The sequence below is a fragment of the Schistocerca gregaria genome, chromosome 9 (genome assembly GCF_023897955.1).
Source record: "Schistocerca gregaria isolate iqSchGreg1 chromosome 9, iqSchGreg1.2, whole genome shotgun sequence".
In the NCBI taxonomy this organism is placed as follows: Eukaryota; Metazoa; Arthropoda; class Insecta; order Orthoptera; family Acrididae; genus Schistocerca; species Schistocerca gregaria.
This window is the reverse complement of record NC_064928.1, coordinates 16,775,775-16,781,775: the sequence shown is the minus strand read 5'-3', so window position 1 is coordinate 16,781,775 and position 6,001 is coordinate 16,775,775. Positions and strand designations below refer to the sequence as shown.

General features: G+C 48.9%; 1 non-coding gene across 1 annotated transcript; it reads right to left on the bottom strand.

Moving 5' to 3' along the window:
* Positions 1-5,646: 5,646 nt before the first annotated feature.
* Positions 5,647-5,719, bottom strand: Trnaa-ggc (transfer RNA alanine (anticodon GGC)). The gene has a single exon. It is a non-coding gene; the product is annotated as a tRNA-Ala (tRNA).
* Between the last annotated feature and the right edge of the window lie 282 nt (positions 5,720-6,001).

Below are 6,001 nucleotides of genomic sequence, written 5' to 3'. Positions count from 1 at the left end.
CTAGTGTGGCTGCTCGGTGTCTGCAGGCAGCGAGGGTCTGCAAGCTTCCTGTGTTCGCACCTATGTCACCTGTGCTTGCTTGTCAGAGACAGACTATCGCAAAACATACAACTCACTCCATGAATTGATTGCTACGGCATCTGTTATCAGCAGTCACAACTAGCAACACCAGTAGCAGCTGACTGCACGCAAAGAATAGGAATGTGCAGTGGGATTTACGTGAACTCGGCGCAAGGCAGATCTTTCCGACATAGGCTTGAGAATCTTACGGGAACACTTGTACTGTTTCTAAATTAAGTGTAGGCGTGGGAGGAGGGTGCTTCCTGCGCACTAATAACAGCACGCTTGTCAATTGTGGATGCTAATCATTCGCTTGTATCTTCCTAGACACATCTGCTGGTTGTGAATTATTCCACTTGCATGGCAAGGTGCGCATGTAGGTGTGTTAAAAATTCTGGACGCACTGGGTATTGATCCCAGTACCTCTCGCATACTAAGCGAGCGCTCTACCATCTGAGCTACGCCCGCCCCCCTGGAGACTAATGGTGCTACATACAGCCATATAGACGACACAGACCCTTGCACTCCCATTATTCAGCAGACAAACACTACTCTCTATGTATCCGTTAGGGTGTCTTTCACATTTCGTGCATTCTGTATCGAATCGTAGTTGGCCACAATGAAAGTGGCACGTATAACGTCGAAAATAGAATTCGGACACCGCTCTGAGTAAGACCAACGTGTTGTCCACCCTCTAGACTTCAATGAGGTTAAGCCGCGATACCTAAGACAGATGACACCTCGATAACAGCCGGTCCACACACTTACATCTTGCTCTCCTTACGTCAGTATACATCATATCAGTCTGTGACGCTGGCTTTGCTACATCTTGCGTGCCTTTAGGTTCGCCGCGACCAACACTTACCATGCACTGACCACAAAAAATGGAGGCGCCGCGGCTTGAACCCTGGACCTTTCACATGACAAGCGAACGCTCTACCAACTGAGCTACGCCCCATGCACGAGCAAACTGCGCTATTCCCCATTGTTTGCGACTCAGATGCGCACGGACACGATGGTTGGTTGGTTTGTAGCGGTGAAGGGAGCAGAGTACAAAGGCGCGGACCCGTTCATATACACCAAAGTTCCAAGTAGTTTCCATACTCTGGTATTACAAATGCAAATTCCGTCTGTTTTTAACGTCTTAAATTGAAAGAGCCGTCACAAATTGCTCCGTTTTCACTCGTTGTCGACAATCACACAGCACCTGAGGTAACAAACACATCTCGAGCCCCATTGTGCACTCCATTATTCATGCCAACTCAGTGCCTCGCTCTTTACTACTGTGTACCAATCTTGTCGTCCAACTGCAAAACACTGGGCCACAACAAGTTTCCGCGTCTCCATTGCACTGCGCATACTACGAAACACTCCCCAAACTTGGCACTCACCCTCGCAGCCGACTTTCCACGACGCTCACGCTAGTGACAGCATTATTTATAGTTCGACGTCGCGCCAAAGCGAATGAGCACATTTCGCCTACGGCTTAGGCCGCCCTCCTAGTGTGGCTGCTCGGTGTCTGCAGGCAGCGAGGGTCTGCAAGCTTCCTGTGTTCGCACCTATGTCACCTGTGCTTGCTTCTCAGAGACAGACTATCGCAAAACATACAACTCACTCCATGAATTGATTCCTACGGCATCTGTTATCAGCAGTCACAACTAGCAACACCAGTAGCAGCTGACTGCCCGCAAAGAATAGGAATGTGCAGTGGGATTTACGTGAACTCAGCGCAAGGCAGATCTTTCCGACATAGGCTTGAGAATCTTACGGGAACACTTGTACTGTTTCTAAATTAAGTGTAGGCGTGGGAGGAGGGTGCTTCCTGCGCACTAATAACAGCACACTTGTCAATTGTGGATGCTAATCATTCGCTTGTATCTTCCTACACACATCTGCTGGTTGTGAATTATTCCTCTTGCATGGCAAGGTGCGCATGTAGGTGTGTTAAAAATTCTGGAGACACTGGGTATTGATCCCAGTACCTCTCGCATACTAAGAGAGCGCTCTACCATCTGAGCTACGCCCGCCCCCCCGGAGACTGATGGTGCTACATACAGCCATATAGACGACACAGACCCTTGCACTCCCATTATTCAGCAGACAAACACTACTCTCTATGTATCCGTTAGGGTGTCTTTCTGGTTTCGTGCATTCTGTATCGAATCGTAGTTGGCCACAATGAAAGTGGCACGTATAACGTCGAAAATAGAATTCGGACACCGCTCTTTTTGAGTAAGACCAACGTGTTGTCCACCCTCTAGACTTCAATGAGGTTAAGCCGCGATACCTAAGACAGATCTGCACTCGATGACACCTCGATAACAGCCGGTCCCCACACTTACATCTTGCTCTCCTTACGTCAGTATACATCATATCAGTCTGTGACGCTGGCTTTGCAACATCTTGCGTGCCTTTAGGTTCGCCGCGACCAACACTTACCATGCACTGACCACAAAAAACGGAGGCGCCGCGGCTTGAACCCTGGACCTTTCACATGCCAAGCGAACGCCCTACCAACATAGCTACGCCCCATGCACGAGCAAACTGAGCTATTCCCCATTCTTTGCGACTCAGATGCGCACGGACACGATGGTTGGTTTTTTTGTAGCGGTGAAGGGAGCAGAGTACAAAGGCGCGGACCCGTTCATATACACAAAACTTCCAAGTAGTTCCGATGCTCTGGTATTACAAATGCAAATTCCGTCTGTTTTTAACGTCTTAAATTGAAAGAGCCCTCACAAATTGCTCCGTTTTCACTCCTTGTCGACAATGATACAGCACCTTAGTTAACAAACACATCTCGAGCCCCATTGTGCACTCCATTATTCATGCCAACTCAGTGCCTCACTCTTTACTACTGTGTACCAATCTTGTCGTCCAACTGCAAAACACTGGGCCACAACAAGTTTCCGCGTTTCCATTGCACTGCGCATACTACGAAACGCTCCCCAAACTTGGCACTCACCCTCGCAGCCGACTTTTCCGACTTTCCACGTCGCTCACGATAGTGACAGCATTATTTATAGTTCGACGTCGCGCCAAAGCGAATGAGCACATTTCGCCTACGGCTTAGGCCGCCCTCCTAGTGTGGCTGCTCGGTGTCTGCAGGCAGCGAGGGTCTGCAAGCTTCCTGTGTTCGCACCTATGTCACCTGTGCTTGCTTGTCAGAGACAGACTATCGCAAAACATACAACTCACTCCATGAATTGATTGCTACGGCATCTGTTATCAGCAGTCACAACTAGCAACACCAGTAGCAGCTGACTGCACGCAAAGAATAGGAATGTGCAGTGGGATTTACGTGAACTCGGCGCAAGGCAGATCTTTCCGACATAGGCTTGAGAATCTTACGGGAACACTTGTACTGTTTCTAAATTAAGTGTAGGCGTGGGAGGAGGGTGCTTCCTGCGCACTAATAACAGCACGCTTGTCAATTGTGGATGCTAATCATTCGCTTGTATCTTCCTAGACACATCTGCTGGTTGTGAATTATTCCACTTGCATGGCAAGGTGCGCATGTAGGTGTGTTGAAAATTCTGGACGCACTGGGTATTGATCCCAGTACCTCTCGCATACTAAGCGAGCGCTCTACCATCTGAGCTACGCCCGCCCCCCTGGAGACTAATGGTGCTACATACAGCCATATAGACGACACAGACCCTTGCACTCCCATTATTCAGCAGACAAACACTACTCTCTATGTATCCGTTAGGGTGTCTTTCACATTTCGTGCATTCTGTATCGAATCGTAGTTGGCCACAATGAAAGTGGCACGTATAACGTCGAAAATAGAATTCGGACACCGCTCTGAGTAAGACCAACGTGTTGTCCACCCTCTAGACTTCAATGAGGTTAAGCCGCGATACCTAAGACAGATGACACCTCGATAACAGCCGGTCCACACACTTACATCTTGCTCTCCTTACGTCAGTATACATCATATCAGTCTGTGACGCTGGCTTTGCTACATCTTGCGTGCCTTTAGGTTCGCCGCGACCAACACTTACCATGCACTGACCACAAAAAATGGAGGCGCCGCGGCTTGAACCCTGGACCTTTCACATGACAAGCGAACGCTCTACCAACTGAGCTACGCCCCATGCACGAGCAAACTGCGCTATTCCCCATTGTTTGCGACTCAGATGCGCACGGACACGATGGTTGGTTGGTTTGTAGCGGTGAAGGGAGCAGAGTACAAAGGCGCGGACCCGTTCATATACACCAAAGTTCCAAGTAGTTTCCATACTCTGGTATTACAAATGCAAATTCCGTCTGTTTTTAACGTCTTAAATTGAAAGAGCCGTCACAAATTGCTCCGTTTTCACTCGTTGTCGACAATCACACAGCACCTGAGGTAACAAACACATCTCGAGCCCCATTGTGCACTCCATTATTCATGCCAACTCAGTGCCTCGCTCTTTACTACTGTGTACCAATCTTGTCGTCCAACTGCAAAACACTGGGCCACAACAAGTTTCCGCGTCTCCATTGCACTGCGCATACTACGAAACACTCCCCAAACTTGGCACTCACCCTCGCAGCCGACTTTCCACGACGCTCACGCTAGTGACAGCATTATTTATAGTTCGACGTCGCGCCAAAGCGAATGAGCACATTTCGCCTACGGCTTAGGCCGCCCTCCTAGTGTGGCTGCTCGGTGTCTGCAGGCAGCGAGGGTCTGCAAGCTTCCTGTGTTCGCACCTATGTCACCTGTGCTTGCTTGTCAGAGACAGACTATCGCAAAACATACAACTCACTCCATGAATTGATTCCTACGGCATCTGTTATCAGCAGTCACAACTAGCAACACCAGTAGCAGCTGACTGCCCGCAAAGAATAGGAATGTGCAGTGGGATTTACGTGAACTCAGCGCAAGGCAGATCTTTCCGACATAGGCTTGAGAATCTTACGGGAACACTTGTACTGTTTCTAAATTAAGTGTAGGCGTGGGAGGAGGGTGCTTCCTGCGCACTAATAACAGCACGCTTGTCTATTGTGGCTGCTAATCATTCGCTTGTATCTTCCTAGACACATCTGCTGTTTGTGAATTATTCCACTTGCATGGCAAGGTGCGCATGTAGGTGTGTTAAAAATTCTGGAGGCACTGGGTATTGATCCCAGTTCCTCTCGCATACTAAGCGAGTGCTCTACCATCTGAGCTACGCAGGCCCCGCCGAAGACTAATGGTGCTACATACAGCCATATAGACGACACAGACCATTGCACTCCCATTATTCAGCAGACAAACACTACTCTCTATGTATCCGTTAGGGTGTCTTTCACGTTTCGTGCATTCTGTATCAAATCGTAGTTGGCCACAATGGAAGTGGCACGTATAACGTCGAAAATAGAATTCGGACACCGCTCTGAGTAAGTTCAACGTGTTGTCCACCCTCTAGACTTCAATGAGGTTAAGCCGCGATACCTAAGACAGATGACACCTCGATAACAGCCGGTCCCCACACTTACATCTTGCTCTCCTTACGTCAGTATACATCATATCAGTCTGTGACGCTGGCTTTGCTACATCTTCCGTGCCTTTAGGTTCGCCGCGTCCAATACTTACCATGCACTGACCACAAAAAATGGTGGCGCCGCGGCTTGAACCCTGGACCTTTCACATGCCAAGCGAACGCTCTACCAACTGAGCTACGCCACATGCACGAGCAAACTGCGCTATTCCCCATTCTTTGCGACTCAGATGCGCACGGACACGATGGTTGGTTGGTTTGTAGCGGTGAAGGGAGCAGAGTACAAAGGCGCGGACCCGTTCATATACACAAAAGTTCCAAGTAGTTTCGATGCTCTGGTATTACAAATGCAAATTCCGTCTGTTTTTAACGTCTTAAATTGAAAGAGCCGTCACAAATTGCTCCGTTTTCACTCCTTGTCGACAATCATACAGCACCTGAGGTAACAAACACATCTCGAGCCCCATTGT